The sequence below is a fragment of the Octopus bimaculoides genome, chromosome 16, assembly GCF_046866305.1.
Source record: "Octopus bimaculoides isolate indiv1 chromosome 16, ASM4686630v1, whole genome shotgun sequence".
In the NCBI taxonomy this organism is placed as follows: domain Eukaryota; kingdom Metazoa; phylum Mollusca; class Cephalopoda; order Octopoda; family Octopodidae; genus Octopus; species Octopus bimaculoides.
In genome coordinates this window covers 58,675,008-58,687,258 of record NC_142943.1, presented here as the reverse complement: position 1 = coordinate 58,687,258, position 12,251 = coordinate 58,675,008, and the positions used below count along the sequence as shown (strand labels likewise).

At 35.9% G+C, this 12,251-nt stretch overlaps 1 long non-coding RNA gene across 1 annotated transcript in view; it reads left to right on the top strand.

Annotated features, from left to right (window-relative positions):
* Positions 1-11,815, top strand: part of LOC106877884 (uncharacterized) — a 28,928-nt gene extending 17,113 nt beyond the window's left edge. The window contains exon 2 of the long non-coding RNA XR_001410429.3: positions 8,914-11,815. This is a non-coding gene — a long non-coding RNA (uncharacterized LOC106877884). The remainder of the gene's footprint in view (positions 1-8,913) is intronic.
* The last annotated feature ends 436 nt before the right edge of the window (positions 11,816-12,251 follow it).

The window sequence follows — 12,251 nt, the reverse complement described above, 5'->3', positions numbered from 1 at the left end:
ATATGACAACATCTCTTTCAACACATGATTACACATCAGGAATCTTGCAAAACAAATTCATAGACATATACTTATGTGGTTCTCATGAATGATCATGAGAAATTATAAAGAGTAGCATTCATAACAGCTTGGATAGATTTAGTTGTATAATTTTGACTTATCAAGTGCTAGATTGTGTCTTTATGACATGTGTGATAGCTATTGTGCCTGCACTTTCAAAGAAAACCAGTTTCTTTTTTTCTTTTTTTCACATTGGTGGGTGTTTGTGGAAACGGTTTATACCTAGGGTGTGGCATCTAAATTGTATGATGATAACAGCTGTCTGTAGAGGGTTAAAGAAGAGTGGAGGATGTTGTCATGTGCATGGGAGTAAGTGGAGTTAGAAGTAACAACAAGTAGGTCATTAGCAAACAGAAAAAAAAAATTGTGGAGGATTTAACCAAACTCTGAAGAACACATGAGATGAGAGAATTTGGGTCAAATTTGACAATGCCTGCTGTGATGAAGCTATCAAACAGGAAACTTCCAATTTAAGAGTTCAGAGACAGATGGGGACCATAGGCAGGAGGACTTCCTACTTGTGGTCAAAGAGTTTACTAATATTAAATGTAATATCGTTGCTTTACCAAAGTTTTTAAATTAAGAAAAATCTGATTCATAACAGAGAAAAAAAAACATTTAATTTGGATCAACAGAAACCATACTGTTTCAAACTGAGGAAGGAAAGAAACTCCAAATAATAGAGGAAATAGTTATTTATGAGATTGGTTGATTGCAGAGTAAAAGAGGTTACCATTCTTGGGAGTGGGACTCATTCTTGCATATTTCTATAGATAGAAGTAGTCAAGAGAGAAAGTGTGACTGAAGAGAGAATTTTTTTTTTTCTTTTGAGAACAGATGACCTTGCAGGGGCCCAGTTAGAATTTTCGGATCTTTTTTAAAACGGGGGCCACATTTTTCATTAACGAAACACTTTGAAACTTGGAACACTGGTAGAATGTGTCATATAAAACATCTTTTTCTCTTAGTCTTCTTTAAAAAAAAAGAAATCCCTAAGTTATTCCATGTCGTATTTCTGTAATTTCAACCAATCACTGACGTCCATTCAGTCGATATACATTAAGTGCCGACTACATAAACAAACGATTCTGAAACAATTCTATCGGTGATAGGGTTAGGGTTAGGGTAAAACAGCAAATTTTAAAAGAAAAAAGCAAATAAAACGAAGAAGAAAAAAAGAAAATGAAAAAAGCAAATAAAACGAAGCTATGGCTTAATCAGCCAAAGGAGTAAATATAAACAACTGAATACTTGTCAGTGATTGGTTGAAATTATCGAAATAAGACAATTTTTTACATGAAATAAATTCAAATACAAAAATATTTTTCTGTTCTATAACACAAAATAGATAAGTATACGAAGTTTGAAAGTCTTTCGGTACCAAAAACACTATGTAAAACATTAATGAAAAATGTGGCCCCCGTTTTAAAAAAGATCCGAATTTTCTTCAGGTCAAGTAGCCCATGCCACTCAAAAGGTCCTTGAATAAGGGTTGTTTAAGGATGTTGAATAAAACACCTATGTTTCCAAAGGTGAATTATCCAAACCCCCCAAAATTCCTCTCAACACATGGCTATGCTCCCCCACTACTTCTGCTCATGATCAGAGATGCACATATTGTGAGCTACTAAGGGACACGCTCAACTGATTAAGGTCAAACAACTGACAAGCAAATCTGTGGCATTGAGCAGAATTTTTTTTTTTGTAGCCCATATTTTATACCAAGACAAAACAATGTTAAGATCAGAAACCATGAGAGTCACTGCCTAGTACTGCATCAGGGCATTTATTATTATTATTATTATTATTAATTTTGTTGTTGTTGCTATTGGACTGGCAGAATTGTTAGAACATCGGACAAAGTACTTGGCAGCATTTCATCTATCTTTAAACACCGAGTTCAAATTCTACTGAAATTGACTTTGCCTTTCATCTTTTTGGAGTGGATAAAATAACCCCTAGTTGAGTATAGAGGTTGAAGTAACCAATGTAGATCCCTCCCCACAAATTTCAGGTCTTGTTCCTCTCATAGAAAGAATTATTATTACTCTTGTTCCAAATGCAATAAATTGCCATTAATTAAAAAAAAAAAAAATAGAATTCTCTTGGTGAAATAGGAAACCATTAAGGGTTGCATGTTGCATATCTGACCAAAATAAATTTTACATCTGGTACAAAAATATTGCCACTGTTTCCAAAGAGAAGCTGATATTTCTGGCAGAGAATTGACATTATGAAGAATTAGATTATGTTCTTTGACATTATTATATATTACACCGACCGATATTGAAGCAAGTGAATGTATTTGCCAAAACACATGCAATGCCAACTAAATGGGGTTTTTATTTTTCCTAAACATGTCTGGGCAGTTTTCCAGTGTGGCCAGAATTACTATTGTATAGTCCGGGAATTGTTATTGTATTTCAAAATGCATTGTTTGATAGTCATAGAAAGGTGTTTGTTGCGTGACTTGTGTAAAATAACCGTTTCTTTCTTTCTTTTGCTATTTGACAATATGATACACAATGGAGTTGTAGTTTCATACATTTTTACATGCAACACCATCATCATCATCATCATTACCATCACCAGCATCACTAAATGTTGCCACCAACTTGCACTAAGACCATCATTACCAAGAAACCCTCTGTTCTTTATGTGGTCACTCAACTTGCTAGAGATAGCAGTAAAAACTTCCCTCAAATCACTATCATCATCATCATCATTTAACATCTGCTTTCTATACTGGAATGGGTTGGACGGTTTGACAGGAGCTGGCTAGGTGGAAGACTGCACCATGTTTTGCTGTCTGTTTTGGCATGGTTTTTATGGCTGGATGCCCTTCCTAACACCAACCACTGGGCAGAGTGGACTGAGTGCTTTTTATATGGCACCAGCACAGGCAAGGTCAGTTTTGGCATGGTTTTTTTTTTTTTCTTTTTACAGCTGGATACCCTTCGAAACACTAACCACTTTACAGTGTGGACTGGATGCTATTTATGTGGTACCAACACCAGTGCTTTTTTATGTGGTACCAATACCAGTGCTTTTTTATGTGGTACCAACACCAGTGCTTTTTATGTGGTGCTAACACCAGTGCTGGTGCCTTTTACATGGCACCAGCAGAAGTGTTTTTTATGTGGCACCATCACTGGTACTTTTTGCATGGCACCATCACTGGCAGGGTCACCCGAGTAACTTGCAAGATAAATAAAATAAAATGGCTTATCATATATGTATATAAGTGTCTGTGTGTGCGTACATGCATGCGTGCACATCTGCTGTTACTTCTTATTACATTTAACATCATCTCTCAATCTTTAATCAAATCTTTCCCAGATTTACAATATCCTCTTCCTCATCCATCAGATCATATTCTTCACTCACTCATTTGGTTTCTCTCTCTCTGTCTTGCATTCGTAATGACATTCTATTATTGTTCTGTGGATGGAACCGGAGATGACTGTTATGCTTATCCGCGGGAGAGGTTACTTTGTGATGGGAGATGTCACAACAAGATCGCTGCGGCAGATAGTTCGGTGAAAAACTGATTTTATAGAATGGCAACAAGGAGGAGATGGAGCAGTGAGAATGTAAAAAGAAATCAAAACAACAAGAGGAGTTAAGAAGGAAAAAGTAGAAGTATAAGGCATAAAAGAGGAAGAAGTAGGTGGGGGTAGTTTTGAAGAAGAGGGGATAGCAAAAGAGGGCATACCAAAGGATAATAATGTGGGAGGCAGTAAGATGAAGTGGGAGGGGGCAAAGATGAAGTAGGGCTTTGTTGGTTAGTTCCAGGTCAGCTTGACTGAGCAGACCTATGATAAAAGGCGTCCCAGTCATGCCCATCCAGGTTTACTTTTATTTTTTTTTTTTAAGGCATGGAGTATCTAGAGCCACGTTTATCTAATGTATGCTAGCTATATTTGTCTTCCTAAGATGTTATGGTGTGATCCGAGAGAGATTTGGTTGCTATTTCTAGTGGACTGAATAGGTACGCAGAAAGTTCCCCCTCATTTGGCTTGATGAACCAGTAGCGAAAAAAAAAAAAAAGAAAAATTAAAATAAAAGTACATTAGATGCATTCATCCTTATAACAAACAGTCTATTATGAAAATCAATGCTGGAAAGTATAATAGGTTTCCACCATGGATATTTCATACCAATGCTACTGAGTGAAGAACTGTAAATTTCTGACGTGATAAAATCTAGGAGGGGAATAAATTATGATTTAGGGACATGAAGTGGAAACAACTTTGAAACACACACAAAGACTAGAAATAATGTAGAGAAGATATTAATGGTTCAATTAGCATATTTTTGATTGTTGGTAGTGTTGTTGTTTATTCCCAGGTCAGTTCTGACAAAGCAAAGTTATGAAGAAAGGCATTCTAACCATGACCATCCCATCTTTTCCAATGTAGTTGATCTTGGAGTTTATTATCCAATGTAGTCTTGAGAAGTTAGTATATGATTTGAGAGGGAGAGATTTTTGGCTGCTATTTCTAACAGGCAAGATTGACCATGTAGAGGCTCCAACTTCCCCTTCCATTAGAATGCTTCTGAAGCAAGTATGTTTATCCACAGCTCAGCCATGGCAAAGCAGAGTTATAAAATGAAAGCCATTCTAGTCATGACCATCTCATCTTTTCCAACATAGTTGATCTCAGACTTTATTATCCAATGCAGTCTTGAGAAGCTAATATATGATTTGAGAGAGAGAGAGAGAGATTTTTTTTTGGCTGCTATTTCTAACAGGCATAAGTGGCCATGTAGAGAGGCTCCAGCTTCCCCTTCAATTAGCATGCTTCTGAGGCAAGCATATGTACTGACTTTGTGATATCAATTTATTCCAGCATATTCTGGAATTCAATTTGTTTGATTTCTATTTTTGAGATGGAAATGGAATAGCATTAAATAAATGCATAAATAAATGTCTCGGATAGTTAAGTGTGGTCTGTTGCTTTGTTGCTATGGAAACAAAACTAAAATCTATATGCTGCCTAAATTTCAGAGACGCACTATTATTATTAATTCCTCTGGAATGACTTCCCAGGCTATTATTCTTGCTTTTTTTCCATTTTTTTTTTTTCGTTTTTTTTGGAGGGTGGAGGATTCTATTTTGTTTTATAAAGCACCATGTTTCAAATGTAGCCTAATAGGAAAAGAAATCATAGGAGCCCTTGGGCTATGCTAAGTAAGGAGGCAGGGCGGTGTTTATTTATTTATTTATTTTGGGTTTTTTTCAATACTAGCCTAAGGACATGCACATAAATAAATATGACTAATTCAGCATCAGATGGCGAATGGTAGGGAAGAAAAACAAAGCAAAACAAAAACAACAAAACAAGCTGCTTAAAAATGTATGAGAACAGAAAACATTAAGTTAACAGGTTGAAAAGTCATTCTGTTTCTATCAATAAATGTTAAATGCGATCTGTATTCTGAAATGTTCGTTTGGGCTTTTAAGGATGGAAACATCTTGGCTGGCTAAAAGGTTTTAATGTTGATCTGTTGTAGAAGTCACAGTAAATAAAACTGATTAAAGGTGAAGGTGATTCACATTTTCCAGACTGAAAAAAAGTCAAGATGGTCTGATCTTAGGTTCAATCATACTAGATATTAGTCAATATCTAAGTGATAATAATAGAGGTTATAGAGTACATACGCTTCACACTCATCTAGATTGCTATGAGTTAAAAATAAACTTGATTACAGGTCATCACAGTACACATATGGATGATAGAAACTAGATAAACCAATGAGGGAATTCTATCAGGCTACTTAATAAAAATAGCAACTAAACCACATCCTGTCATCTTTTAAACAAAAGGGATACATTATATGATGTAGTCCCAGATACATTGTGCCTAAAATAAATTGTATGATGGTAACTGTTAGAATAACTTTGGTCATAGGTTTGTTTAGTCAGGGAAGATTTCAAGCACAACTAAAACTGTTATATACTATGTACATATACAATAAACCACACCCTGTCATCTTTTAAACAAAAGGGATACATTATATAATGTAGTCCCAGATACACTGTACCTAAAATAAATTGTATAATGGTAACTATTATAATAGCTTTGATTATAAGTTTGTTTAGTCAAGGCAGATTTCAGGCACTACAACTAAAAGTAATGTTATAAACTATGTACATATACAATACATTGTATTGAATATGAATTGAATACAATCACATTACTGTAATCATGCTCTCTCTCACATACACCACAGACAAATACATAAAATTACATCACATGTACACCTAAAACCACAACCTTACACATTTATATAAACACACACACACACACACACACACACACACAAATACATGTACCTAAATTACACATGAGTAATACCTTCAACCATATATATAAAAATACACCACCTCTCACACACTCAAAAATCCTGCAAATACACCACAAGTATGTAAACACATATAGGCACACACCTGTATAAACATTCTGTTCAGATTTCAATTGTAATTAAAATCAAATTTCCATAAAGGGGAAGCACCTTGAACAAGTGTCTTCTACTATAACTTTGGACTAACTCATGCCTTGTCAGTCAATTTGGTATCATCATCATCGTTTAAAGCAGTGGTTCCCAAACTTTTATGGGCTACTGCCCCCTTGTCACTCAGGCTACATTATTATGCCCCCATCCCAACTAACCATCACAAACATAAACCTCTTTCTGAAGCAAATTCAAAGCAACTGTATTTCACAAATAAAACTTAACTTAATGAACCCATTATTTTGTTGTTTTTACATGCCTTAATTTTTGCATGAATCACTACCCCATTATCACCCCAATTTTTACATGAATTTCTACGCCATTATTGCCCCACTTTTCTTCAATGCCCCCTAGGAACTTTCCACCGCTCACTTTGGGAACCACTGGTTTAAAGTCTGCATGGGTTGGACGGTTTGACATAGAGTTGGCCTGCACGGAGCTGTCTGGATGGCAATTGTCTGTTGTGGCATGGTTTCTATGACCGGATACCCTTCCTAATGCCAACCACTTAACAGAGTGCTGGGTGCATTTATGCAGCACCAACACTTGAAAGGACACGCTTATATGTGTGGAAGACAGCGATATTACTTAACTCTGCGTGTCTAATCAAGTGCAGCAAATCACCACATCTCCCAGTCCTGTGTCATTTCCTCAGTGAGGCCCAGCATCTGAAGATCCTTTCTCACCACCTTGTCTTATGTTGTCCTGAGTCTACCCTTTCCACATGTTCCCACCACAGTTAGAGCTCAACACTTCTTTATGCAGCTGTTCTCCTCCATATGCACCGCATGACCCAACCAGAGCAGTCATATATGAATGTATATCAACATGCAAAAATGTAATACATATAGGTATACACCCAACATGTGCTCAATGTCCATGGAGATAGAATTAAGATGTTGATGCTAAAACTGCAGCTTATGGTGATGATGTTTCTTTAAATAAAGCAACAGAAAAAAGAATGGTAAATTTTCAGAACAGAAGAAAAATTCTCTGAGATCTGGAAGGACACATACTAATGACTCATAACCTCATTTTTGTGTTGGAGATTAAGCTACACTAGAATTTTGATGTTTAATTTCCCCAAACAACTTCCAGTAACGTTTTCTGTATCTTTTAGCTAGGATTGAGGTAAAAAAAATTTTTTTTTAGTTTATGACGATCCACAGTGTGTCAACACTGCAATTCACTGTTACACCAGACAAACGAAAATGACTGACTAGATTAAAGATTAGGATTATCAGTTTGATTCATTGAAATCCTCTGAAGTGCAAGATTAGCTGTGTGGTTAAGAAGTTCACTTAGTTATCGCATTGTTCTGGGTACAATCCTGCTGCATGGCGCCTTAGGCACGTGTCTTCTGATATAGCTTTGGATTGACCAATACCCTGTATGTAGAAATTGGTAGATAGAAACTATACAGAAACTTATTGAATACATAAGTATGGGTGTATATTTTGCTGATGTAAATTGGCAAAGGAGATAAATATCAATACAAAATGCAAAAATGTTCTTTGAATAAAGTCATACGTGCAAAAAAAAAAGAAAAAAATATGTCTGTTGCACCAAATTACAGATATTCTCTTGCTACTCTCACAACCAGAAATTCAGTGAAATGGTGATTAGTTTATTGGAAACCTGTAATTAATGATGCTTTTGTTCACAGACTGTGATGTAATAGTTCAGTAGTCAACTACAATGACCTAACAACTGCCAAAAAGTATATAAATAAAAAGAAAGAGAAAGAAATGAAGAAATAAGCAGAAAAAGATACTTAATCCTTTAGTGTTTCAACCAGCCGTATCTGGCCAAAATATTCTACGTTTTATCTTCTAACTGGTCAGATATGGTCTTTCATAGCTACCTAACAGTGTTATTTTAAAAATAAAATAATCACATCATTGAAATCTCAAAGCCATGAAATAATGCATGATTAATCTAAAATGGTGTGAATACATAAGCTTTACATTTGATAGAATAATCTGAGTGCTAAAGGGTTAAAGTTATCATGTTCATCCGCTGATGATCAAAGAAGGCAATGACTTCTGCCATATGCAATGTTCCCTTTAATTATTTCCTGTGTGAATCTTTTACTTGTTTTGGCCATTAGACTGTGGCCATGCTGGGGCACTACCTTGAAGAATTGTCTGTCAAATGAATCAATCCCGAAGATGTTCTTGCAATATCAACTACACTAAACCCAAATATGTGTTCTATTCATGACTGGTTTCTTATTTGTTCATTTAATACATTAATATAAAACAAGAATTAAGCACAAAGTCTCTCTTAATCAATTGTAATCTTACAATTCTTTTTTTCTTTTTTCTATTCCAGACTATAAAAGTAGAAAATACACCAATCAAAATATAGTGAAGCTGTCTGGAGAGAGAAAAGATCCTTAGTGTTCAACCCTGTGACAGCAGAAAGCAGATATATCCAAAATTCCATTACCCTTATCTGTGGAAAGTAGTTTTATAAACCAATCCAGCGTTCTTTGTGGAATGTCATGCTTGAAGCTATTTTCTGTTGAGATAAGTCAAGTATGACTTACAGAAAGTATCAATTTTATTTTTTTGGTAGATAATTAACATCATTGCTGGAAGAACCATAATGTTTAATTCCTCAGTGAAATGGTTAATAAATAGATGCTCTATGACAGCTGAGAGTGTTGGGCTACTGAGAGGTCAACATTTTGTCTGTTCTTCCAGGTAGTGAGCAATGTCTATGGGAAAATAGAGGAAGCAGTTCTATGACTTTAGAAAACCTTCTTCCAAGATTGGCGAGTCTAATGTTGAAGATGTCTAACCTGAAAAATCTACAGAAAAATCAAGGGCCAAGAGAGAATCATGATTTTGGTCTGAACACTTGCACCAAAGGGTCATATGGTGGTCATAGTGGTGGTGGTGGTGTTGCTTTGCCTCACAAAAAGTTCTGACCAATCAGACCTCTGGTCAAGACATTTCAGCCTCAGTCATCCCATCATTACAGAAATGTACTTGCAAAGCAAGTGTTTTGATCTAAGATCACATGCAGAGTCTAAAGTGATTGCAGCATGGAAGATAAAAGATAACCATTCAGAAACACAGGAAGACTCTTAACTTCACTTAAATATTTATTTGTAATATGGTGTTGAAATTTTTGCCAGCGAACAGGTTGCAGTTTTGAGTGGTGAAAATTTTGTCATCCAATTACAAATAAATGTTTAACCCTTAGGAGATGACAGAGCCAATCTAGCGTCTGAAAAGTCAAATGGCAAAGATTGTATTAGTTCATTCAATTTCCTACAACAATATGTATAGTTTTAAATATGTAAAGTAATTACTTTATTTTTTATAATTTTTAAAAAAATAAGTGCATGCATACTGTAGGGCTTGTGAAAAGGGATCAGTCTTCTTGGCACTGAAACTCCAAGCAAGGCTCCGTCTCCAAAGGGTTAAGTAAAGTTAATGGTCTTTGTGTGTTTCTGAATAGTTAATTTATATCTTCCACACTACAATTACGTTCTATCATTTATATTTTTCACACAATGTATTTGAAACTACCATACACATTCTAATGTGTCTTCTTAGCATGTTGTAGAAGGCATCTAAAATAGTTGCTATCAGAAATGGTATGTAGTTGCAAAACACTGCATCAAAAAGTCCCATATAAGCCAAGTCAACATGAAAAAGCAGATGCAAAAAGCAATGTTGATGTACCTAGCACTACATTATCCCATATATTTTGCCTTTTCTTAAAACTTGTGATTTGAAGGATGTTTGGTTACTACTTCTTGCAGGTTGAATGATCATGTAGAGGCTCTGTAGTTGGATCTTGGTGGTGTTGAACCCATGTGGGAAGACCTGCTACACAAACTAAAAGCACCTAAAGACCAGGTGGTGATGCTAAACTGAGAAATATGTGAGGCCTGTCACTGAAATTGGTTTTACCAGTCATGACAGAATGCTAATCTTCATAGTTCATGTTCTGGTAGTTGATTGCAATTTATTATTAATGTATAGTTCTACATTTTAGAGACTGGTTATTTCAATTTCCTCAGCAACTACAATCAATGGGCACTTCTGTTGTAATAAATCAGTGCAGAGTTAGACATATAATATAACACAGATTTGATATATATGTATATGTATATAATCTACAAGTGCTAAAAGCTCCATTGACAGCAATCACAGCATGATCAATATATTACACCCAACAGACAGAATCACTTGAACTATGGAAGAACATAAAACACAGGAGGCCAACAAAGTGATGTAAACATAGCTGTTTAGTTTGCAATCATGCAGTTCCAGGTTTGATACCACCAACTGGCACTCTGGCAAGTTGTCCTCTGCTATAGCTTTATGTTGACCCATGCATTGTAAGTGAAGATTTTTGCAAGAACATTGCAGTTGGCCACCAACATGGAAACAAGGACGTTAAATGATGATGATGGTGATGATGACACAATGTCATTCTAGATAGGGTTTGAATAAAAGACAACCTGGTAGGGTTTAACAAACATATCATCCAGTTTACCACAAGTTACCATTCTCAGATCATTTGATTGGTAATTTAGAGAACTGAGACTGACAGAAATGATTTCACTGCTGAATGGTGCAATGAAATACCTGCAGTGGATTTGAACCCACGACATATTGGTTGTCCAATTATCATATCCGTTCAATTATTTCATATTTATTATAACCAGTAATGTTGAAGATGGGTTGATTTTTGCATAGATCAAAATTTGAGGTTTGTGCCAGTTGTGGGTGAAATAGCAGAATATGACCCTATGGATATTAACATATAGGATTTGGAGAAGGGCTGGCTCCTTGACATATGTCACACAGGCCCACCAATATGTGGACATGCTCAGATGTCACATTAACCAGTTTCCTTACTTAATGGTTAAATTGGCCCCATGCCTCAAGGGTAAGCTTGGAAGAGTAGGAGCCTGGCTCAATTAACTGCAAATATACTGGCAAAAGGTAACATGAAACTACTTATGTATCTATTGTTCCTAAGAAAAATCATGCATCTTCAGACTTTGGCATGGAAATCCATAATCACCAATGCCTGTAAAACAAACCTGGTACACATAGGGAGGACTTATCCTTGACACACTATTATGAAGATGATATCTAACATTACAAAACACTTTTTCTTATGAGAAGGGTCACATCTTCAGGTAAGTTTTGTTATGTGCAGAGAAGAAATGTAAATCAGTCACCCAATAAATAATATAACACACTTCCCAAAGTAGTGAGTGCTTTATTTGCTTCTATTCCACAGATATTTTTATCTATAACATAACCCCTAAACAGAACCAGTGTGATACTCATTTTGTTTGACAAGATAGGATTTTTTTATACAACTTTACTTCATCCAATGAACTTCCATGCAGTTTCCAAGTGCCACATGATGGCAATAATGATAATCGTGGTGATAATGATGATGACTGCTGTAAGAGGTCATTGGCCACCTACTAAGGTCAATTAGAGGGTGTTGTTGTTGGCACTCCATCGCTTACGATGTTGAGGGTTCCAGTTGATCCGATCAACGGAACAGCCTGCTCGTGAAATTAACGTGCAAGTGGCTGAGCACTCCACAGACACGTGTACCCTTAACGTAGTTCTCGGGGATATTCAGCGTGACACAGTGTGACAAGGCTGACCCTTTGAATTACAGGC